The 27,225-nt window shown below is 29.4% G+C and overlaps 1 long non-coding RNA gene across 1 annotated transcript in view; it reads left to right on the plus strand.

Annotated features, from left to right (window-relative positions):
* Positions 1 to 16,894: 16,894 nt before the first annotated feature.
* LOC129976245 (uncharacterized) overlaps positions 16,895 to 27,225 on the plus strand; it is a 256,684-nt gene continuing 246,353 nt past the window's right edge. Inside the window, exon 1 of the long non-coding RNA XR_008785106.1 lies at positions 16,895 to 17,027. This is a non-coding gene — a long non-coding RNA (uncharacterized LOC129976245). The remainder of the gene's footprint in view (positions 17,028 to 27,225) is intronic.

Raw genomic sequence — 27,225 nt, forward strand, 5'->3', positions numbered from 1 at the left:
CAATAAAAATTAACACGAATTTGTTTCGGAATTATTTCGAATAAACTCAGATGCTAAGTCCTAGGCATCTACATTTAAGTGAAATTCATTCTGGCTTTACGTTTATCGAATTACCATAGCTCAGTTCATTAAAAGTAATCAACATATACGAGTACATTAAAACGAATCAAATATTTGTCCATATACTTGAGAACTGACCCATTTCAGTTTCGATGCACGATTTGGATACAACCAACAAATCCACCCTTATATAAAAGTAATTCCATCTTAATGTGCAGATTCGCTTTCCATACAATTTATGTTTTTATTTATGATACGTTAATAAATACATGGTTCTTTTATGACATCGATGTTCGAAATTGTGTCGAATCGCGAATTGGAATGTGGCATAATGCCTGCTATAGATGGATATTTATCAGAAATTAAGTAGAAAGAATGAGATAAGCGCTTAATTTTGTATTTGAGTGATAATATTTCGAGACCAAAATGAGAGCATGTCAAAAATTTACGGCGCTTGAGATTATTTCAAGAAGAAATTTAATACAAATTTCATAAAAGAAATACTGGAATTTCTGATTCTAAATGAACGAACTCAAGATAGAAAACCGTTAATAGAAGAAATTGATAACCGTTAGGTTAGAATCATTTCTGGAGTTAAAACAGCTGAAAAACAAAGGAAAGATAAGATTCGTGTTCTGAAAACTATCCCTTAATCTTAATTTCCGGTTACTGAAAATACATGAATATTTAAAAGAACAGAAAAAAGCATTCATCATTCAAAAATAACAGATCGCTGCTATTTGATATCCAATAATCATTAACCATTCCTGTCAATATTTTTTTATTGATTTTTAGAACCCAAAATCATTAATTATTCTCTGATATCGAATCGAAATTCATTGCTTAAAAAATTCCCATGAAAGGTTTTTAACTTCATCAGATTTAATGTGAGCTCCTATTTAATTTCAAGATTGTATTATCAATATTGGAGGAAATCTAAACATGGTTTATCTTACGTTTGTGACATCTAATCGAAGATCAAAGCTGATAATTATAGAGAAGTTTTTTCTCTTATCTACAGCAATGTTTCCTTTAGAGTTGTGAACTATCACTCTAGTCAGCTAAATTTTTGCTCTTACTTCTGGATTTTTTTGGATTTCGTACTTAGCTATTAAACCTAAAGCTAATTCTCTTGCGAAAAGGTCTGTGCTGCGCTCTGTCTTACTTCCGCTCAATGTACAATTCTTTGTCGATTCATTCAGTTTTCCATCAAGATTCTTGGTAAAAGTTTGAGATTTGCAACAATTAGACATTTCATTGGTAGATATCAGCATAATTTCTAACATTGTAGCTATAATCATATTGTAAGAAATAAGAAAGAAACGCGCTCAAAAAATGGTACACTTTTGAGATGGGAAGCAACTTTTATACAGAGCGGCTTTACATTTTCATTCTATTAAGTAGAAATTTATCTCATAATATACATGTCTGTATTTACTTTTTACTGAAATTTACTGCATCTATCGGAAGGATAAAACTGACTTATTAGAATCTGATGCGTCAAATGGCCTTGACATATGAAATATTTTGTAGATTTATATAAATACACAAAATTTGTTTTGCATAATACTGATACTTTTGTACCTGGAAAATACTTTGTTTTATATGCTGAACAAAAACTGTCTATAGTAAATTTAGGAAATGTTTTAAAATATAGAGAAAGATCATTCAAGGGTTTATTTTTTAATAATTCAAAAACTTTGAAAAGACTTCCTTTAAGCTGCCGGGCTTGATTTTTCTATAAACGAGCATTCGAATACTAGGGATTTCCAAAAACAAATTTGTTCAATATTAGATAGGACAGATTAAGATTCCTAAAATTTTATATAAAACCATGAAATTAAAAGATTTTAATCTATGATTGGTATAGAATGATTGGGCCAAGCTTTCTAAAGTAGAAAAATTAAGACATTCAACTCTGTAGTTTGCTGAATACAACTCTAAAATCCGTGTTAAATCCTAACTAAGCTTGAGATTCTCCTAACTTCTCTAATATGAAAAATTCTATTAAGTAAAATTGACATTTAAATAACCATTTAAGTTTAGGCTTTATAATCTGATTTTTTATAAAAACGTATCATTCCGAAAATATTGCAGGCATTTTTCATTTTCGAGACCATCATGGAGGCATTCTTAAATGATTCACTTCCAATGAATTCTTATTTTTACCCATACAAAAGACATATCCGTTTGAAATATTTAGTTTAATTATAAATGAATGAATGAAATATTCACTGAAATTCGAATTTTAACATCGAAGTAACAAATTATAAAGAAAAAAAAAGTTCGCTGAACTGTTCCTACGACCCAAATTTTCAGATCCTGTAAATAAATGAAAATTCCTTCAGGGGTGTAGGGGTGTATTTTTTTTTATTTTCTTTGGCAAAGGGAAGAAAATTTCGAGTAACAAGCTTTGATTTACAAGAGCTTATCAAATTAACCCTAAAAACATTTCTTTGACATAATTTTTCAAACAAAACTTAATTATGACATTTCGTCCTTAAATTAGAACATTGCCAAGAAATAAAATAATTATCTCACAAAACGCTTCTGTACTCTGACCCTCCACCTACCAAACTACTCTCTCTCAGCACAACTCATAATAATAACCCCTTTCTGACATTCCCAATATTTTTGACTGCGAAACACCAGCTAATACAGTCCCATTCATTACCCACACCGCCACAATACCCGAATTTTCAGCAACACACACACGCGCACTTACCCACTCCACCACAATACCCGAATTTTCGCCACCATACACACATAAACCCACTCCCCCCCCACCACTCTCTTCATAATTCCAATATGTCTCACCCACACCACAACGGCACTCGAAATCCCAACACCACATACACTCATTACCCACACCGCCGCGACACTCGAAATCACAACACCACATACAGACATTACCTACACCACCACGACACTCGAAATCCCAACACCATATACACTCATTACCCACACCACAACGGCACTCGAAATCCCAACACCACATACATTCATCATTACCTACACCACCACGACAAGCGAAATTCCACTCCACCACGACCGCAATAGTTCCAATACTACACATATTACCCATTCAACTACGAATCCCACTGTTCTAACATCACATGCATGACGAAATCAACTAGGATACCCGCTTTCACTATCATAAGTATTACTAACTCCACCAAAACACCCACAAATCCACTACCATCAGCATTATCCATTTCACCACGACCCACACAATTCCAGCACGTTTCCTACATCAAAGTGACCCACACAGTTAAAATAGCATACATTACTTACAATACAATGGATCATAATTTTAACAGCGAACAAACCCATAGCCCTTTCCAATCCAGTACAGTTTCCACTCTTTACTTACTATGAATACCAGTGACATTCATTATAAAATCTCCTGCCACTATTCTAAGTCAATGGATTTTAAAGTTTTTAATCCACGCATTGAAATCTAGGAAAGAAATTTCACATACCCCAGCAACAACGTCACTCAGTGCAACATACAATTCTAAAAATTTATTAGCATGATTTTAGGGTAGCGATAACCTACAGCGATGCTTTGATGTCTCTAATGCAATAAAATTGTATTTATAGAAAAATAGAATTGGGAGAAAATTTGTGGCACTACCATCCATTCTGTACTGATTTGTACGATACAATTATATTTGCATCTAAATTTTTTTTTTCGCTTTGAGGACAGACAAAGATTAAATCAATTGTATGTGAAACAAAAAAATTTTCTAATTATCTACACGTCCTAGAAAACCCAAAACATTCACTCCTAATGTAGTATAGCTATACATATTGAATTTTTCAGAATTGATAAAGAGCTCTTAACAATTTCAATCTCTTAAACGACAGACGACCAAATTACTTTTCACATATTCTGTTGATTTTTATATAAAATAGCTCTCAAATATTCCTTTGCATGCCTTTCCAAAATCTCTCTTCCTTTGTCTTCCTGGCAATTGTTTAAAGTCGTGTATTGTTTAGCGAAAAACAAACCGCTGACAGTGAATTATTCTATCACTGTTTTAAATAACATACTTAATGATATGCATCTTTCCTTATTTAAAGATGCAAATGATCGTTACCATATACTGCATCTCATAGAAAATTGCATTTTAATGATCTCCATATGTCCATGATAAAAATAGGAAAAATAATTTTGCTTGTTAATCAAAACTACCTTTATTAACCTTTTTTTCTCTGAATTTATTTAGCATCCTAATTAGATGGCCATCCTATTTTGAGACTTCTATAAGAACTGGAAATGAAGTTCATTAATTAATAACTTATGAGTTTAAATTAATTTGAAAAATCTACCAAAAAGGTTCAGTTACTCATCGTTTATATAATATTGAATTTTCGATGGCAGTGAAATAGTTCTTGGACACATCGTTTTATCTTGCAAGATGTTCATTTTTTGCTATTTTGTATCTTTTCTAATTACAATTATTCAGATTTTAACTATTCGAAAAAATTTTAAGATGCATCAAATCATATCCCAAAGTAATCTAAATAAATAAGAAAGATTTATCGCCTAAATGTCTTACAGCCCTTTCTGATAAGCAAATATTCTAAAATCATCAGATCTTACTTTATACAGCAAAGTTCTAGTGGAAATGGCATGCTTAAATAAGCGTCCCGCGCTCCATTTTCTTTTTCATAATCCATTTGTTGTATTCATTATATGAATCGGCAGCTTGTTGTCATACGAGTCGGCAGCTTGGAAATATACCATGACATTCGACGATGGAACGAGGCAACTTGAAATGACTTCAGCGTGACTTGATGGCTGGATATGAATTATGTGCTTTCATTGAGAATTCCATTTGAGAAGACATGAGCTGTAACGAAAAGACTGCATTAATCGTTTGGAAGGTAATTGTAGAAACATGCGTATTAAAATTACTAGAAATTTATATTTCGGCACAACTTACAAATACAGTGATAAGTGCCAAATGTAGCTGTTGTGATTAGGGATTGCAATACCGAACCAAAATTTCAATACCGGTATTCGGTATTTTTTAGATCTTAATACCGGGATACCGGTTTTAATACCGGTATTAGAAATTTTGGAAAAAGAAAGAAAACACAGGTGTTTCTTCGTTTTATTTGCCAGTTTTATTAGAGAGTGTAAATATCACAAAAATAATTTGTAACTTATAAATTATAACAGTATATAAATAATCACAAAAAAGTAAAGGAACAAACAGTATACAAAGAACACAAAAAAAGTGTAAATATCACTATTCAGTTTGTGGTACTATTACAAATTTTTGAAATGTGATCTTAAAAAATATAATGCATCAATTATACTGTCATTAAGCCAGAAAAGTAATTTTGTGTAAAAATTAACAGCTGTCGAAAACGCTCGTTCGGCATCTACGCTAGTTGGTGGTACTGTTAGCAATGCGCGATATATTTTTTCCAAATATTTACCTTTAAATTTCTCATCTTCAAACAAATCGATTTCTCATCGGATGATTTAGGATATAGCTGATTTCTGTATTGTATTTTGGTTCGTTGAATTTTTCTTTATTTATCGCTAATTCTAATTTTTGATCAAGAGGCAATTCCTTTTCACTATCGACATTAGTATCATCATGATCTTCGATAACTGAATCGAATTCTAAATATAAATAGGTTTGTGGGTAAAAAATTTTAAGAAAATTTACTATAAACTGAATCAGATTGAATTGTTTATTTTGTTTTCTTCTTTTTCATTTTCATTTTTAAAATAATTATAATTATGTAAATACCATAAGACATTTTCTATTTCGGTTTGCCTGTCTTCTGTGCGATTTTTCAATGCAATATATAATTCTTCAGATAGTGATACGTGCTGTTCTTTCTGTGACTGCAACCTAAAATTTATTGTTGCATGAGCTGTTAATAAATTAGAATCTCTCCGACATAATGTCTCAATAGTCAGTTTTATTGGAAGTAGAACTGATACAGTTCTGGATATTAAGTCGAATTCACTATCTGAAAAATTAATTTACAGAATTAAGTCGATTATTGCTTTTTGGATTGGATTTCTCAATTTCAAAAATCATTCCATCATTAGGAGTAAACTTTTCCAACGTGTTTTAGAATCTAATTATAACATATATTCTGTTTTATTTTCAGTTAGTATATATTTTAGTAATATGTCATTTTTTTATAGGGGAACGTTTAAATATCTTAACGATTTTTCAAACTTCATAAATTATAAGAAGCAATTCTTGATGGGTTAATATTTCATCCTCACTATCAATATATTCTTCAACAATTATATTGTCATTATCTTCATTGTCAATATCACTCTTTACCCTTACTCTCTTTAAAGTTGGAATCCGAAGTTTATATATGCACAGTATTTGGATTCTTCCGTTCTTTATTTTTTTTTAGCTTCTAATTGAATTCCATGAGCATAGCACAATTGCTGATTTGCACCAATCAACTTTCCAACTTTTTTTCTAACTGTTGCTCCATCAGTCGTTATGGTTACAATATCTTCTTTCAGGGATAATCCATGTTTCGCTGATTTAGATTTAAGCAATTAATTAAACCATCCATTAGCTAATTAATTTCGCAAATTAGGGAAACATAAACACAAAAAAGTATACTATTTTGCTATGTTGGCGATCCTTGAACATATAGTGGAGACCATTTTAAGGGGGTCGGGACACATTTTGAAAAAAAAAATTATAAATTAATTTAAAATTTTGAAATTTTTTGTACTGATCAACCATCTTATTAATAAGCAAAATCACAACGCAAAAGTTTTCAATTTTTTTTTAACTTAAAATTTAAATTTTTTTTAAAAAAGTGACGTTGTTTTAAATCGATATAACTCAAAATATTTTTGATCAATTTTCAAAATTTTTTCATTAATTCAAACACAAATATATATTCTTTCATTTTGATTCGGCAATTTAAAAAATATTAATTTTTAAAAAAAAATTTAAAAATTTTGAATGAAAATTTTGAAAAAATCTTGGGTACTTTTTTTAAAAAAAAATTCATATCTTGAAAAGTAACAATTTTTTTTTAATTTGCTGAATCAAAATTAAGGCAAACAGTTTGAAAAGTATGTGTTTCAAATTTCAGACCTCTATCTTTATATAATCTGGACTTATATCAATTTGATCACAACAAATAATGAAAAAACGCAACATGGTTAAAAATGCGTTTCAAGTTTAAAAATAAAATTTATAAGAATTAAAACTATTTAAATACATTTAAAAGCTTCCAGATGCATAAGAGACGCCTCCCTTCCTCACAAGTGTTTATTTTAATTTAATTTTACATTTACAATTAAGAAAACAAACTTTAGAGCAGAAAATTAAAAAGCACGTTGTCTCCTGAAATGTAAACACAGATGTTCTAATAAACACTGAATCTCTTCGTTTCACTTCATTATTGAAGGAGTTGAGTTGTATACAAACTAAATCTAGGATTTAAAATAAATTCTTTAAAAATGTATTTCATAAAAAAACAAAAAATTAAGCTAAAACAGTGCCGGGAAATGTCTGTTTACATTTAAAGAGATGAAGTTGCCATGGCAACGCCTTTCTGACAGTTGGAATTTCAAAGCAATGGTCAACAAAAATTATGATATCTCTCGTTCTAATTAAGACAGAAACGTGATTTAAATGTTATTTTAAGCAGAAAAGCATGCAAAATTTTTTCAGCTAAAAAAATCGAAAATTTGACGATTTTTGTGTCCCAGACCCCCTTAAAAATTTCTAGTAAATACCGAAAAACCGGTATTTAAACTTGTGAATACCGGTATTACAAAATCATACAAATGGCTCAAAATATCGGTATTCGGTATCCCGGTATACCAGTATTGGAATCCCTAGTTGTGATTAATCAGTATCATTAAGATATGGTGTTTCCCAAAAACAAATATATCGAAATTTTAAAACGGGAACTGAAATCCATCAATACATGAGATTGCATTAAGTTTTTAAATCCACTTTCAATTCTGCTTCCTGTGCTTAGCATCAAACCAAATGCTCTGTGCTTTCTAAGTAAAACGATAATATAAGGAACAAATCGGAATCAGAACAAATCAAAATAGGAACAATTGCTTCAAATCAACAATTTTAAAAACCTAAATTTAAATCTAATTTTTCACAAGCTTTTATCAAATCCTCTATATTTTTTGCTTTAAATTTTATCATGGTAGCGAATTTCGTGTACTGCAGTTTAATCATTTGTTTTCTTTTATCTTCTAAATACATGCTTTGAATATTTGTAGTTATACTTCTTTAGTTGCATGAAGCAATCCTTTCATTAGTGACAAAACGCGCTTGCCAGATGTGCAGAAAAATGAATGAAGTGAAATTTTAGGAGAGTTATGCGCTAACTTTCTAAACGTGCAGGTTTCAAAATAGACATATTACTACAACATAGTATTAATATTTTTAATTTTAATTAAATATATTACATATGTTTTAATTCGAGCCGTCAGATGAAAATATTGTATTAAAATATATTTTCATCTTAAATTGGAACATGAAAATTCGAATTCCATAAATAATATGCAAGTAATTCGTGTATTTCCGATTTATATATTATATATATAAAGAAGTTTTGAAGATGTGGTGGTGAACAGACAAATCTGGAATTAATATCCGTTTTTCCTCGGGAGGGAATGGTTTGCACAGAGCTAAAGGTGAAACGTTTCGCATCAGATCACAACAGCAAGAAAGTTCAGAAGTGACTTCATCACAAGTGATAGAAAATTTCTCCTTGCTGTTTTTATCAAAAGATTTTAAGGATTTCTTTAACAAGTGCTGATTTTTGAAAGAGAATCTTGGGTACCCTCGAAAGAATTTCTTAGGGATTAAATTCTTATACCTTCGCTTGATGGATGAGAAGTAAGGTGTACGTACACACAAGAAGATTTTTTTCTTTAATTTTAACTTTAAAAATCCAGTTTTTTCACAGTTGGTCATTAATATATGTTAAAACCAATTTCAGTGAGAAAAAACCATATTACACTAATTATTAATTAAATAATATTTAATGAGCTAATTAGCCTATTTTTTGAAACATGATATCTTAAATTCTAATTTGTACAGACACACAATTCTAGTTGGAAATTATGCCTAATATTAGTCTTCATGTTGTATGCCTCAATGAAGTTATAAAAATGTATTGTTTTTTTAAACAATTTTTTCATCAACGATAAATAGAAAAAGCGAGATTTTTTCTGTAATTTTAAATTTTAAATAGCTATTAAAAATTTATTTCTATAAATAAAACTTTGATTGAGGCACAAAGCATCCGCTATTTCATACAGATTCTTTTGATATATAAATAACTGTATTTGGTTAATTTATTGTTGAATTATAATTGTTTGAATGGAGCAACATTGTGGAAAAATATCATTCTTCATAAAATGAGTTTTAAAAACACCGTAACTAGAGTTTTTAATGAAAGCACCTCAAGAAAAATAATTATAACTCGAGAAATATTTCGAATATTGACAACATCTTGGTATCGTTTGAAAGCTAAAGGATCAGAGAACATAAAAGTATTCGATATTTTGAACGATTTTCAAAGATTCAAGTGTGTTCATACACCTTAAGATGGTCAAACTTTTTTTTGTGTTGTATTAATAAAAACCAGTTCGAATATGAATAAGATAATTTTAGAATAGAGTAATATGGATTAATTTGAGATAAAAAACGGAGTAATAAGTTAGAATGGAAAAAATAAGTTAGGAATGCTAACCAAACTGAATACAAATATTTTAAATTTATTAAGAGTCAATCCAATAATTTGAACATTTGAAATTTCATTTAACTGAAACATTTAATGTTAATGTATACTACAAAATTTTCAGTAGAATGAAATATTTAGTTTATAGGGAAAACTCGGAACACAGTTTATCAAGTAAAACAAAATCATCAATATTAATTGTTGAGAAAATAAGGAACGGTATATATTCACTATGTATGATGATAAATATTTACGAATGTACTCCTTCCTACAAGACATGTTCTAAAAAGTTTTTAGATTTAAAAAATAAAAGCACTTTTGAGTTTTAAAATTCAATAAATAAGGAATAAATGGGTTTTTTTTTTTAACTCATTTACTCTCATTTTCAACTTTAACACGTTAACTGTCTTGTCGCTCATAATCGCTTGGCTGCAAATGAATTAAGATTAAAAATTTCACCTTTTCAATGAAATAGGAAAAATGATCTTGAAATTGGAAAAATGATCTTTTACTGGATAACTTGAACTACTCTACAACTATTATTTTGATTTTTTTTCTTTTTATAGAAATGCTTCGCATTTTACTCAAAAATATAGGTATAAAATATTCATGAGAAGATTTTTATTTCAAACAACGAAAGTCGAAATTAATTTCCATTAAGTAGCATCTATTACCCAAAAAAACATCGATTTCCCAATTTGAGAGCTGCAAGTAAAACGATTTGCCGTGCACAGAATTTAATTCTTCCATTCACTACGTAATGTGATAGAGTTTAAATATAGTGTGCCAGCCTATAAACATAGTTTATTAAAATAGCAGAAGATATTTAAGACCACAAAACAATTTAAAAAAGACTAAAGAAAGTTAATAGACAAATTATAATTGAAAACTTTCAATAGCCAACAACCACAGAATTTTAAAAGAATAACTATATCGATTTCACTAATATCTGGCATATTACGATTAACAGAAAACCAAAAGTTTTACACTACTTATTACTTGAAAAATTAATTTTAGAGTAATATTTATATCTGAAATGCACTTTTAGTGCAAACTTTTATTTGAAAATCGATTTCTTGACATTAAAACTTCTTAGAAAAAACTAAAAATGGTTTGTAAATTTATTTTCTAAAGAACACTTCCAGTCATTGGTGCATCTGAAAGTTTCACATGCATCTACTGATGCGACTTGTATCTCCTTTAAACTGAATATGATAAACTATAAAATTCGTTTTTTTTAAGAATATTTCGAGTTTAAAATGCTGCAACACTATAGCGATCAACAAGAATAACTGGACAACAGGAATATTTGCCATTTAAATAGTATGGCTTCAAAACTTACATTTTTTCAGATGATATATTACCTAATTTGGTACTGAATTAAACTTTGCTAAAGTATAATGGCTGGCAACTTATCGCGTAGTGGATATTTTTCCTACTTGTTTACGATGTTTTGAATTTAACAGATTTTTTTTATAATACCTCTATAATAACAGTAAACCCAACACTAAATAATACTAATAAAAATTTAATAATAAAAATGTGTTTATGGAAGATTGCTAAAACAAAATTACTTACCCTTTTTATATTTTGAACAGGGATCGGCACATTCATGACAGTATTCTTTTTATTAATACCATTTCCGAAACAGTATCTGAAAACTCTTGCAACCAAGACGTATATATCTCGATTATAATGGTTTTGCCACTTTCTAGGTATCCGAAGTGGACAATAAAAGTCATATTCCAGCAAACACAGAGCAGCATCTTCCATTAGCGAATATTTCATTTCGTGACAAATGTTTCCAAGAAAAAAGACGATCAATAACACTTAAGGTCCATTTTTAGTCATATCAAAATTTAGTCAAGTCTGATTCAGGAATTAAGCCTTCTTCTGGCTTGGTAAAAATTGAGTCGCTGCGTCATTTTTTTGTCCCCGTTCAACACGCGATGTAATCAGTTACAGAATTCCTGAATCTTCCTAAGTTTATGCAGATGCAACTGAATTGGTTTTCTCTGATATTTGAACTCTCTTGCAAATATTATCCTCTAGATACCCTTTTTGAGTAGACCATCGTCAATTATAGAGGGTGGATATTCAACCTTTCTTAAGGTCCTCCATCTCTAGATGCACATTATTTAAGTCAGTTTCATACTCTCATTCACTCATGACTCTCCACACTGAAAGCATAATTTTCGCACATCTAATGAAGTATTATTATCTAATTCAGAATGAAACCTCAAAGGTAAATCATTCAATAACATTGAATCGTTCAATTCAAAATTGTACATTTTACAAAAACGCTTTCAACATTTTTGACAAACTACACAGATCTGCATTGACTGACGGTTCAGAGGAATGTCAAGCTCTGGCGTCATCTCGACAGGCATACTGATATCTACTATTTGAATTTCTTTTTCTCCCTAGAGGCACGAACATTTTTTTGAAGGCCTGAAATATGATCCTTATAAAATAGTGAGCATCCTATATTAAAGGAAAGACAAAAACAAGACATAAATAATTAAAAAGAATAGAATTAAAAACCATGAAGAACATCACATTAAATTTTTAAAACTCTTAATGATTATCCAGATATTGTACATTTTATCGCTTCCTTTAAGTACAGTCTTCAAAACGACCTCGTTTTGATGATGTTCATGGCTTCTCTTTTTCTTAGTAGTTTTGAAGTCACGGAGATTAAACCAGTAAGTGTTGTCCCTTTAATAATTTCTCGCATACTTTCTAATAAAGGTGAATTTACATGTTTTTACCCAACCTAATGAAACCAAAATTTGATGCAAAACTACACTTAAAGTCATAAAATCACACAATAATTTGATATATTTAACTCTTTGCATTTTTTAGTCATCACGTTAAAATTTTCTCAATGTTGACTGAAAGACAGCCAACCCCTCATTGGATTTGGCTCAAAATTTGATAGGTGTCTACAAATTAGTACTGTAGTAGACATAATCAGTATCTACTTCAGTACAGATACTTATTCTGTGTAATAAATTTTATCCATCTAGCTCACATCGTTTTGCAGTTATCGTATTTGTTTAGTAGTGATGTTCAAAAGCCGGACTAACAGGCTAGATCTGAATAGATTTTGCTCTACATTTGATAGAAGTCTACATATTTGGTGTAAAGCTTTATGTCAAATTGCATCCGTCTAGCTCAAAGCAAATTTTAAGTTACTTTTTATCATAAACGGACAGACAAAAATTTTATAAAAATGTGTTTATGGAATTTAGGAAGGTTTATCAAAATCTCGTATTCTAAGTTTTTGATGATTATAATATTTTTTTTTCTATACTTCGCTATAAGAGAGTAAAAATGCAAGAAGACAATCGGATTCACCTTATACAACATTCAGAGATAAGCTAGAAACAAATACCAAACATATTCCGTATATTCATGAGGAAGTGGAGGAAAAGGGGATTTATATTTCCTCCTATACGAGTTGAAATAAATAAATAAATAAATAAAATTTTAAAAAATGACAATCGTTATTCTTTAGTGATGATGTCTGAGTTTCAGGATAGGAACGTAGCAGGCTGAAGACAGAACTTCACTTAAATGAGTTATGTATGTTGGACTGGTTCATAGTAAATTTATTATTTAAGATTCAAAGTCTGGTAATTGATGTGGTATGGAAATTTGAATCTGCTGCTGGTGACATTATTTCATCACGTCTTAAAATTATGAGGGCCAGTCTAAAATAATGTTTATTTAGATCAGAAACAATATTTTAATTTGATTTAACTTAGCAACAAACAATTGCCAGAAAATATCATACACAAAGAATTCAATCATAAGAGAAAATTATCAGTTGAAAAAGAGTGAACATTCTGAAATATGTTAACATGTCTTCGTTGAATATTGCTAAAGTAACTAATCATATATCCGAATTTCAATTGATTTCAAATTGTCAAGGCCTTTAATTTAAATGTCCTATCCTTAATTGTTTTACTTATAATACAGTGCCAGAAAAGTGCGTCGAATAACATTTTTTGATATTTTTCTCATCAAAGTTGGTATACGTATAACTTGACATAAATTTATTATCGGATCAAAAAATCTTCAATTAATGATGATCTTTAAGAACTGAATAATAATAAGTGTCCAAAAAAGATGTGGCATCTAATTAGGAGGATATATGTTCTATAGCTTTGGATATTCCGGGCTTTTTCCTTAAAAGCGAGACATTATCCTTAATAAAATGATTCACAGCCAATGAGTATTGTTCCTGCTTTCAACTTTCCTCCGTAGAGATTTTGGTGGAGAATTTTTAGTCTAATTTCATTGGATTTGGTTAAAAATTGGGAGCCAAATTTTTGTTTTTAATTAAGTATGTATAATGAATTAAATCTTTTGAACTTAAAAAATATTTCATTGAATCTGAAGTTTATTTTCAGATTGAAATTTATGCATTATGTAAGGAAAGGGATGCAACTGCTCGTCATACCTTGCAAGAAGTTTTAAGGTAGAATTATCAATTAATTATGGATTATGAAATTTGAAAGCGTTGTATCGTGCTATGAAATGGATGATATTACTAAATTCTCGGCTTCAAAACTGGAGGGTTATGATTATGACGCATGTTATATATATATAAAGTCAAAACACATTTACCTTAATCAAGTAGAAAAATGAAATAACATAAAAATCTTAATATGGTTAAAAGTGAACTATCTCCAAATCCCGAGAAAATTTTTTGTTTTGAAAAATTGGGAACTACAGATAACATAAATGACACTTCAGATTCTATCACACTGATTAAGAGAACAAATAGGATATTAAATGGATTTTATTATTTTGAATCCATATTTTGAAGTTAAATCGAAAATGATAGCTGCTTCTTTCTGACCAAAATGAAAATGAAGATAATTTAGATGCAGGAATTTGAATTTGCAACGAATTCTTTAAATGTAAAATTTTTGAGAATTTTTTTTTTATTTGGTTACCCAAAAATATTCGAAAAGTGCTGGGATCGATTTGTAAAATAATGCCAACTTTATTTTAGAAAATATATAAAGAAATAGAAAATAAAAAAGAAGAAATTGAATAGATTGGTGTAAGGAAGTTGTAATTTTATTCGAAACTTATTTAAGAGTGAATAGATCCTATTTGATGCCATATGCCATATGCTCGGGAACACATAAATCTTCAAATTTTGCAAAATTTTATTGGATTAAAAAAAAAATTCTTATTCTTCCTGTTATAAATGACGTTTGAATCATTCTTCCATCTTAATTATAACGAGAAGTATAATTATTTTCGTGGTGTGTTGTTTTGAAAATCGAGCGCATTCAGACAGCGTTTGTCATGCTCTACGTGCACAAATAAAAGATGGAAAGGGACGTAAGGGCGTAAATTAAGTTCTGTCATTTTAGGAATAAGTGTAAAATATTGCTGAGTATAATAAAGTGATAGAACATAATTTTCCTTTGTTGTCCGTAGAATATTATCGTTCCAAATTTAATTTAGTTTCATTTTTAACAATGAATTTTATATCATATGAACATGTCGATATCATATAACAATATATAACAGGTGTCCTTATTATTCTGAATTTCATTTTGTAACAATGTGACGTGACAATCTGACAAATAGCAACGCATGAATTTAAATATATATTAGAGAAGTCAGAAATAAAATCATGCACTGCCGTCGTATTTTCACAAAATTTGGCGTAATTCTTGTTTTGATGTCGTCTTTGTCATTTTCGAAAAGAAAGCAAAGAAGTAATCATCTTATTTTATAGTGGTTCTAGTCAGAGGCATGAATTATGCAGCGAACGTGTCAGAAGCCTCAATCACCTTCTAAATAATATAGTGTACAAGCGTGGACGCTGCATAGGCATGAGATATAATAAATAAACCAAATTAGAGAAACATTAAGTTTAAATGCAAAAAAGGAATCAAAAAGAAAGAAATGATTAATCCAAAAAGAAGAAATGATGAAAGAACGAAAAGAAATTATAGGGATTCAAACTAGGGATTTTTTTCTGTGAGGGGTCTAACTATCGTCCAAAATATTGAGCCTTCGGGACCCGAAAATCCAAACCCCAATTTCATGGTACTTTCGGGTCTCGAGGGGTCAATATTTTGGACGATAGTTAGATTCCTCACAGAAAAAATCCCTGGTTGGAATTCCTGCCTGAGGGTGACCCTCGAAAAGGTCTTCAGTATCCAACTTCATCATTCATGTCTTCTTCGTATTCAACATTTCTTTCTTTTTGGTTCCTTTTTTGCATTTGAACTTAATATTTATTTCTATTTTTGTTAAGTTCATTTATGTTTTAGTTGTAGCAGCGTTAGCGCTCTCTAAATGCAATCCATCTTTTATTAGTTTGGTTCAGAAAATATTTATTTTTAATTGAATTTCATAATGATTTGATTAATAGTTGCATAATAAACGGGTAGATATGCATTTCATAAAGTTACTAAAATAAAAAAAATAGCAATTTAAAATAAACCAATAATTTGTTGATTAAGCTAAGAATGTGAAGTCAAATATAGACGTTTATTAAAAAATAGGATTCATTATGTGCATGTTACTGTATGTCAAAAACATACAGTAAACATGCCTACAACTGGTATTGAGTAAAAAAATGCCGAACCGGCATTGTCTCACCTAAACTAGACAAACGATGCAAAGAAAAGTTTCAGATTTGTCAAAATATAATGAATCGGAAAGAATTATTATTTAGAGAATTGTTACTACTTTATGTACATGAAAAATTGAAAAGAATCTTTTAAAAATTAATAATTAAGTATATAAAATTCAATTTTTTAAATACTTTTAAAATGAAGGATTTAATGATAACAAGAAGAAAAAAAGGAGACGATTCGAATCATTTTATAATAATTATATAGTAAAGTCATAAACAAATGCTGGAATTTTTCTAATTGTATTCAAGTGGATGCTGGGCTATAAACATTTGGTATGAAAAAAAATGCTGTAAAAAAGAGAAAAGGCAGTTTCCGTTGGAAATCTAACATTTTTCAATGCACCTGCATAATTTTTCCTGAACCTTCTAGAAAGACGGCTTCAAATATGATCATTTGCGCGCGCATTAGCTCGTGCGGTTGGTTGAAACTCTATTTTCCCTTTAGTTCCTAGTTGGATGTCAACGGCAAGAGAGAAAATTTTGCAGCAACATTGTGCTCAGCTATTCTGAATCCATCTGTGATTTCCATCAAGAATTTATTTTAAACTGCGGCAATCCGGTAAGTTTATTTTGTTGCAATATTTTATTTTTAAATATGATTAACGTATTCCTCCAGACGGATGCTGTTATCTGATGACTATTTTCTGTATGGCGAATTTAGATTTTAGTCGTTAGAAGCTTACTAGCGACTTCAAGTAAACTTGATTTTGCTACATAGTAAATATTTGTAGGATCAGTCTACTTTTCTTTTTCTTTTATAAATTGTCTAAAGTGATTATATTTACTGTCTTCAATTTTTAAAGTTTGCATGTCATTCGCCTGTAGCAATAAATGTGTTAATAACATATTGTCAGCTGTTCATTATGTTGTGCTCTAAATTCTTATTGTTATTAGAGAATCTAATATAAATGTATCCATTCTCTCGATTTGCACTATTTTCAAAATCTCTAGATTTCTATATTATGTAAGAACCCGAATTTGAATCTAGATGATGTTAATGTAATTTCTGTATCGGATTTATTTTATTTGTTATTATTTCATATTTAAATTGATTTGTTTTGTGTTTGTTGTAAAGATGGCATTTTCATTATGAATCCTAACTTTAATTTTCTTGGATCAGAATTTTCGAACCCACATCTACATATAGTAAAATTCGCAAAGCTTCAAATAAATATAATAAAGTACTTATTAATTAACGGTGAAGATTTGGCGATTAGTTGTCGATAATTTCTTCTCCTTTTTTCAATTTTAACCAATAATTTCAACAATTTTTAATATACACAGAGTAAAGATATGCTTTTTTTCTTCTCGTAAGTTAGAAGCACATTATTCAAGCCTGCTCATAGGGTAGCAATTTGCTAATTTGTTTTTGGTGGTACATTTGCGAGTTTCGTCTGTTTCACAATTAAGAGTAGTATAATAAATCCTGTGGGTATTATCTGCATTGAATTCCACTTTATAAAAATTACCAACCGCTATAAATTAGCATCTTAAATCTTATCATATTCTATTCTTGTTTCTATTTGAATTTGATTTTGCTTGAGCAGCAGTTGGTAATTCGCGCTGCAAAAACGGGTTCAGTTTTTAGTGCTTTACTTTATTTTAGTTTTTCGTAAACGAAGTATGGGGGAAGTATTGTAATCGTCAAAATATTCGGGATAAAGTAAAGAATAGTGTGTCCCTGAGTTTTTCGCCAATATGGCAACCCTAATGCTGTTTTGTTTACCTTTTGCAATGGTTGAGTTGCACATTAACTACAACAATATTATGAAAAATGTTAAATTAAAAATATTAAAAAAATATCGATTAAAGATTTTAATTTTGTTCTTTATTATAATTAAAAATTATTTATAAGCTTAACTTTCTTTATTTAATAAAGTTATTTTCTTATTTCTTTTTTTAACTGTGAATTTGAACAGAAAATATTTATTCTTTTGCAATTTTTAACTGTCAGTATGAGCTTTAAAAATCGTCTGAATTCATGATTTAAGAAATCGTCTGAATTTTCACTTTAAAAGACAGCTGCAATGGAATTCTTCGCAGTTCTCGTAATTCTTTTGGTGTTCTAACGGCTGGTTTCCTTCGTTATTTGTTATGTCGGCAATTGTGCAATGTATGTCGGGTAAATGGGATGAAAATAGTATTTCGAACCTGCAGAATAGATGAAGGATGAGTGAAATATATATATATTATGAGTTGATGAAGTTAGAAAAGGATGTTTGTTTGGAATTTTGTAATAAACGCTAATAAAAACAGTTTAATGGGCATGTTCTTATTGAATATTGCATTTAACTGAACTGAACTGAACTGAACTGAACCTGAATTAAAATACATTTGTTTCAGATCGGATTAGAGAAAACCGTCTTTTATGTCTATTATGAACAGTCTATTGGCATGTCTTTAATTATTACAAGTGACCCATGGGTGAGTGTTATTCCGTTTCTATTATCAAAAAGGCTTTACTGGCAATTTCATTTATTGATTGGAGTGATTTTGATAGTTTTTATTTGGACGGAAAGTATTTTATTAAAATGTGAGTATTATAGGATTTTTAATATAGCAATGTTTAAAATGCTTTTTTTCTAAGGCATCAAGGGATTCGGTTTCGATTTCACCAAATGTTAAGCCATAAGTTGAATTTATTTAGGATACATATGAACTTTAAGTAGATGTAAAATTTAAACTCTTCTTGAAATAAAGCTCTAAGCTGTAATAAATATATCATATTTATAAAAAAGTAATATATCTTGAAATTCATAATATTTTCTAGAAGAAATAACTTTTAATTTCTTCTAGAAGGTATGAAAACATATGTATTGAGCTTAGAATTTCAATTGGCACTCCTACAAAATATTAATTCATACTTAAAATAGTTTTGTCTATTTTTCTCAATCTCTTAAAATAAATGTATAAACAAATTGTGTATTGAAAGCACAATTGATTTTTTGTGCTGAGTTAGTTTGCTGCTAATTTATAATAGAATCTGCAATGGCTTCAATAAAGAAAAATTCGATTTGTAATATATTTATTAATGCTAATCATGCTAAAAAAATTAATTTTTTTACGGCTCATTCTCAAAATTTGAAATGAGCCAGACAATCAGAATGATCAAATCTTTACTTTATCATTTTCTAACGTTTGCTACACTGTACCGGAAATTAAATATTAATTCGTTTCTTATTAATTACGGACAAATTTTTAAACATTTGTAGGAACAATGAAAAGCATTAGTTATCTATTTTTGGCGAGTATACTCGCCATGGAAAAATTAAATTTTTTGTTATGACAAGTTTATAAAGTGGTTAATTAAACTATTATATAAATATCCTATTTATATAATAATTGTTTAATTATTATATTTGTAACTAATTATTATATTTTTTATAATATATATACTTATGACAATTATATACGTATTTTTCGAAGAGGTCGAAACAATTAATTGGTTAAATTATTCGAAACAGTTTGAAGTAATGACCGTGATGTCGCTTTAATTGAAAAGCATTTACTGCTATATATTTTTCAAAAATTCTTCTGATTATTTCACTTGTAAACAAATTTCAGTGTCTCATCTATTGAATTATTTGTATCGCATATGATTAACGGCACTTCTTTCAAGATAGTTTTCCTTCCTATTGTTAAATTACTTATCTTGTAAGTTTAAAGAATGTAGCTATTTCGTGTCATATTGGAATAAATGAGGACAAATGTACTTTCCTACATTAAATGATGTTTGGATAATTTTTAAAAATAAAAAAAAGTGTGGAATAGTAGTATTTTGTTAATGTTAAGTGTTTTGATTCAGTTTTTTGGTAAGTATTCTAGCATGCATCATAATTTTTTTTTAAACCTCTGCATTCTGAAGGTCCTTTTTCACAATGGCTTATAATCATGCCTCTTTCATTCATGGTACTTCCTAGCATTACAATTACAGTTCGTTCATTTGTATTCATAAAATAGTTTTTTTTTTTTAATAATTACTTTCCAACAAAGATGGATCTTGCTTGTTGTGTCTGATTACTAAAATTAGATATTAAATGCTATAAATCAGAAATAGAGTTAGAAAGAAAAAAAAACTTTTATGCTCTTATACTTATTCTTTCTGGTTCTGCAAATAAATATGTTCATATTCTTCACTAATTAAAGAACTCGGAAATCAAATCGATTAATACGCAATCATTAGTCTTACAACCAGTGCTTTATAAAACCGCAATCACAATTTTAAAAAAAATATTTTTAATTTTTAAAATTATTTTGGTAATTTTGAAATGCTTAAATTTTTAATTAGACATTGAAGCCCTTGTCTTTCGATTTTATTTTACTCCCTAATTAAATAGCATATCCTATTTAGATCGTACATTTTTATAGGAATTGAAATAATAAAATGGCAGTTGAGATAATGAAGTGTTTCTAAGTAGTGATTTTTGCATTTTAAAATACTTCACTTTCACTTAAGTGTTCATTTAAAATTAAAAATTCTGTAATTCGATGTTCGAGTCAAACGCGTCATTTTATGCGAAGGAGAAAGGTTCTAAGAAATCAAACTTCTTAATCCTCAGAACTTTATAAAATTTCTATATTCAGTCATCGTTTTACTGCATGTAAGACAAAATATAAACAATCACTAAAATGGCAAATTAAAGAATAATTAAAAGTTTCGAATTCTTATTCTTTTTTTATTTACTAATTAGAAAACATCAGAAGTATTTTATTATCGACTTTTTTTTTTTTTTTTTTTTTTTTTTTTTTTGCATTTTCAGCATTCATGTGGCCAGAATTGAACTCTTTTGCACTTTTAGCAACAAAGTGTTTTCAACCTATATTTAGTAAATTTCTTCTTAAATATCAAAATTTACCTTACTAACTGACAGTTTGAGACGATTATTTTATTGGTAGTTTTGATATTTCTGGAGTTTATTTCTTTAATTTAAATTTGAAAAAAATTCCGCTACCCCAAAATTCAAAATGTCTCCTAATCAATGAATATTTCAGTATTTCGCAATTGAAATTAACTTCATTAAAATAGTTTTAATAAACTTCAATTACGGCGGAATTCCGCGTTCTGAAGGGAGAAATCACATAGTTCGTGAATGTATCATCGTCCAAAAGTATACATTTCTCTAATTGGTAACTGCGTATATTGCTAATGAAATGTCGCTGTATTTTAAATCACCACATTCATTATTCGCCATATTATTTTTTTAAATTGCTGATTAATGTAAATTTTTATTTTTTAAAAATACTCAATTTAAAAAATCCATATTTTACTTGATTAAAAGTATTCAGAATACAAAGGTTCAGTTTTTAATTATAAATTTGCATGCTTTTATAATGAAATCGTATTTATAAATATACATTTATGCATTCGTGAATGTTTTAATGCAATTACTTAACTGTGCATGTTTAATGTTGAGGGAGTCCCACCCGTCTGATAAGCGTCTCGATTCGGCTTCTCACTCCACCTCGTCACTGTCGTTCTTCGAGCGTTTCGTGGAATTCACTCAACACGACATTCCTAATGACCGGGAACAAATCCCACAGTGTTCGGCAAGCCACAGTTTCTGCTCCTGCATCTTAGCTTGTCAAATAAATGTGATGGATTTTTTATTTATTGCGTTCATCTAAAGGGAATTGGGTGATATATTTTTCACTAGTCTTGGCCAAGAATGGTGAAATAGATATGAGAGGCGGTTTTATTTAAATTAAACTTTAAAACAAAAAAACTTTCTTTGCCGATAAATAGACATTTAATAAGCACAACTCAGAATCAGTGGCGGATTTAGGAAACATTTAGAGGCCCCATGCAATAAACATAAGGTTCTTCACATAAAAATTAATATATTTAATTGCGGATTTCAGCAGTTTGACTAAATCGCTTTGTTAATATTTTCACGGAAATATATATATTTTTATTAATTTTTCCCGATCTCGGCAGCTGAAGTAATTTTTCCCATTTTATATCTCAGTTAAAAATCAGTCTTTATTTCTTTGATACTTTTTTAACCTGTTAACTGGGGAATAAAGATTTGTTCAATTCGTTTCACAATGGAGTCACTAGAACGTTAAAAATATTAAAGCAAATATCCAAGTCGAAAAATTTCGCTATGCTCATTGTAGTAGAAACTCGTGTATGACGAAATATTTCGTCATACGCAATTAACATATTAATATTTTAGAGATGTGTTATAAAAATGCTAGATATTTTATTGAAAAAAATATAGTATGGTTTACTTATTTCCAAAATGAATAATGTGGACCTAAATGCTGTCGGTTCATAATAATAATTTATTATAAGGAAATAGTTAACATAATTTAATATGGATCTACAAGCAAAATACCCCACAACCACTAAATATTTATAAGCAAGTGGTTATGCTTAAATTCATTCAATTTTAATAACTCCATATACCGTATATTCCGCATTGTAGCCCTACTATTTTATAATTCAGAGAATTTACACTTTGCATGAATTTCTTTGGCAACTAGTGATCAACTTACTGATCTGCCTATGTCAATGAGATTCTTTGTTTCGCACTCTCCCCACCCCACCAAAGTCTAAATCTGGCCTGCCTATACCTCCCTGTCACTCAACCAGCAATCCTCCATAGCTGCGTAGTCGTAAGTCCTTAGAAAGGCAGCCTCAATTCTAAAATTACATAGGGCCTTACCAAATTTTAATCCGGGATGTCTGTATTCCGTTTCAGCCAGTAGCATCAGCTACGCAGCTACCGAGTTGTAAAAGCGATTGAATGGGGCCTCGTGTGTAAAACAGCTTTGAGTTTCAAGTTTGAATCCGGCCGGAAACTAATCTTTCCATATAGATTCCTACTCGTAAATCCGAAACTGTTGCAAGAGTTATATAACTAAACCAGAACTTCATGAAATTGTGTGATCCTAGAGTAGGAAGTTTTATTTTAATTTGTACATGCTAGACCTTTATTCTTTTGCAACGTATTAGGAAACTATGACGCGATTTCCAGATAGAAAATTAGCGTTGAGAAAGGGGGAAAATAATGTTTGTTTTATAAAGGCAGTAGTTACCAACGTAACTGTTGCAAGTATGCATTTCAATCTTTAATACACATACCTTGCCAGCTTACGAATTTGAGCCTTTAATTGAACTTCCATACCTGTATATGATTTATTAATGTACAATATGTCCTTGAATGGATAGATGCCAATAAGAATTAATGAAATCTTTTTGCTAATAAACATATCATGCTAATATAAATATCATATTTGTTTATGAATTATTAAAGGCTGACTCAAACTTTTAATTCTGGATACATTTTCTAAATGGTTAATCAGACCAAGAGTTCCTTTATTGGCCCCTGTAAATGCTGTATGAGTTGGTGCTTATTTTCCACATGCTACAGAATGTTAAAATTCACCATCTGCCTAGACTGTAGTTTCTGTATTTTGTTTTTAGTGCTTGAATAAGGTTTTCAAACAGAAAACATCAGAATTAATATGTCGCTGCATAATATTATAAAGCCAGCTGAAACAGGGAAGTACCTGAAGTGCAAGGCGTGCTTCAAAATTTATCACGTCTCCTCTGAAATCTCTTCATTTTTGTGACATTCCTGCATTTAAGTTGATTTTTTTCATTGGTTAGGAAAGATATAAAAATGAGGAAAGAGAAATTGGAAAAGTGAAGACTTTTTATTTGTATGAGAATTTCAAATGTTTTAAAAAATCTTTCATGTCTAAAACGTCTTTCCCTTTTTTCTAAAATATTGTTTTGAAGAACCTGGAGAAAAATCGTTCCTTCAATGATCAAAGATACTACTTTAATACTAATTAAAGCGATAATAAAGTTTTTTCGTATTCCTTTGTAATTGCAATGAACGTCAGAAAAATTTTCAAGTTATGTCAAAACACGAATGAGAAAATAATCAATGAAATGAATCCATTTCATAATACTATTCATAATATTCAGTCAATGTGTCGGGGGCAGCGATGGCCTGGTGGTAAGGTCTCAGCTTCGGAACCGGAGGGTTTCAAGTTCGAGACCCGATTCCACCGAAGAACCGTCGTGTAAGGGGGTCAGTTGCACGTTAAATCCGTCCTGACCAAACGTCCTCTAGCTGGTGTGGTGTGGAGAGTGGGGTGCCAGCTCAGGTGTCGTCCTCGTCATCTGACCGCAGTTCAAAATTACGAGTTACGTCCTAAAATAGACCAAGTGTTGCTTCAAACGGGACGTTAATATAACCAAACCAGTCAATGTGTCGGATGAGGATTACAATATATCAATTAAAGTCTTGCTTTGATTGCGCATAAATCATAAAAAATTAGAAATATGATTAGTACTCAGAAACGCTATAAAACTGGATTCCTTTTAATTTTATAATTATTTGATTTGAGAAGTCAATTATTTCAATAATAATTTATGCTGTAATATGCTAGTAAGTTTAAAAAAAGTTTTGCGTTTAATTAAATTTGCATTAAATTGGTACTAAGAGAAGCATTAAATATTTAATAATAAAAAATCAATTATTTATTTGAATTTCATTTACGTGATTTTAATAATACTTCAGTTTAAGTCAGTCTATTTAAAGGCATATAATCGGTGTTTTAATGAACTGAAATTTGGAGGTGGAAAGATATTTTTTCTGAAAGTAAAAACTTAGTTGAGGTGGATTGTTTGAGTTCATGCTTGCCATTCGATCTCTTTTTTCAAATTTGGTTTTTTGGACGAATCGAAAAATAGGGAGGTAAAAAGAAAAATGTTGCCATTTATTAATTCGGAAAGAATTTAATAAAATATGTTTCGTTTGACAGTTTTCTTGAGAATTAGAAATAATTTAATTCGAATAACTTTTGTCCAATTTTTGAGGACAAGTGTAGAAATTAAATACTGAATTGAATGTATCTGCTTTATAAATAAAGTTAAATTGATAAATTTATTGTTCAATGATGCTATAATGAGGAAAAAAAGATAATTGGTGGAACAGAATATCGAATAAGTTAAATATGCTTGAACAAATTTTCTATTTTTCAAAGGTAAAGTGTTATTAAATAAATAGAATGACATAAAGTTTAAATTTTCGATGCGGATTTACAATTTGTTTTTAAATATTTAACATTCTAAAGCGAGTGATGTATGCAACACATATTAAATTAATATTATTGTGGTTCTAATGTTTTTGTCTGTTAGAAAAGTTTTAACAGAAGGATTATGAAAACACTCAGCACCAAATGTATTTTTAGAAATCTTATACCAGAATTATTAACCGTAACTCCTGACTTAATTTTAATCAGTAATTTGAATATTTTATTTGAATTATGTAAAGAACATGAAAATAATAATGGTATAAAATTTTGTAGAAAAAAATGTGGAGCACCAATTTGGATTTAAAAAAAAGCAATCATTTAAACAGTTTATTGATATAATTAAAAGATAATTTTAAAATAATCCAAAGTAATGAAAGAAATTTCAATCTACATTTTTTATTATCTCGTAAACGAAAAAAAAAAGTTAACATAAATGCCGACTTCAAAATCTTCTCAATGGCCCAATATATACCAGTTGAAAATTGTGAAGAAATGCATATTGACTTGCAAACTGTGGAATGCTTTCGGTATGGCTATAAAGGTGAACTGAAGCTGTTTATTTAACTGCACTGCAGCTGCTAAATAGAACTGAAGAGATATGATCCTTATGTAATATTGAAATTTAATGTTACACAATTTAGAAAGAATTTCACCTGTATATGATAGTTTTGTTTTTAAACCTCTTGTCATAATTAATTATTATTTATTTTATTAAGCCGTTGTTTAAAAATTGTATCAAAATCCTGGTTTAAAATAGTGGATTTTCTTACTTGTTTCCAATTGAATATAAAAACTGTCCATTCGAAATTATTATTCCATAGCAAAGCAAGTCAAATTGCTGAGTTACGGGGTAAAATTGTTGAGGAAGCCATACATTTAGAGCTATACATTTTTTTCTGCTTTACCGAATTGTTGATATATAATAAAATCAAATAAAAAAAATTGCATTGTTTTTTTTTTCAAAAAATTGATCTTATTTGATTAATCTAAGGCCAGCACTCCAACCATTATCTAGATTGAAATTTGAATATTGAATCATTTTGGACTTTTGGAAAGCTTGTGAAATACTTTTTATTTGGTGTTTGTGAAAATGAATTATGAGGCTGTGAGCTTTTTTGTTCTTTTGAAAGTTCAGATATTGCCCGAATCGGTGCGTTTTGAATCTTTTGAGATTATGACTTAGTGAGGTTACATGATAATCTTTCAATCGCCTTTCGTTGTTATAAAATTTATTTTTAATCCAATCCTGTCGATTCCTATTTGCTGCCATCCTGAGCTCGGAAGTAGTTGTATTTATTCTGTTCGATTACACGTCAGTTGGTCTTTAGACGAGAGCTGGTCTTGGTCAATGCAATGGTCTAGATGATTTTGAATATTTATCCATTCATTGTTTCCTCTTTTCATTTTTGAAATTTTGCAGAGATAAAAATACAAGTATATTCATTTGAAAGTTTTGGGGAATGAATGCTCTTGAACAGGCCATAAAGTAAAAGCCCAAACTAGAGGCAAATGTGAAAAATGGTGAGAATTGTATAATTTTTATCAACCAAACGATTTAACTAAAATTGTCCATCTTTTAAAAAAATACTTTAAGTTACATACGGTTTATTGCTAAATTTATAAAATAAATTCTTTTTCAGAGTTAATTTTTTATCAAATTAAATTTTAGAATATTTTTTTATTTTTTTCTGATTTTTCTGGCG

Source organism: Argiope bruennichi, chromosome 7 (assembly GCF_947563725.1).
Source record: "Argiope bruennichi chromosome 7, qqArgBrue1.1, whole genome shotgun sequence".
NCBI lineage: Eukaryota > Metazoa > Arthropoda > Arachnida > Araneae > Araneidae > Argiope > Argiope bruennichi.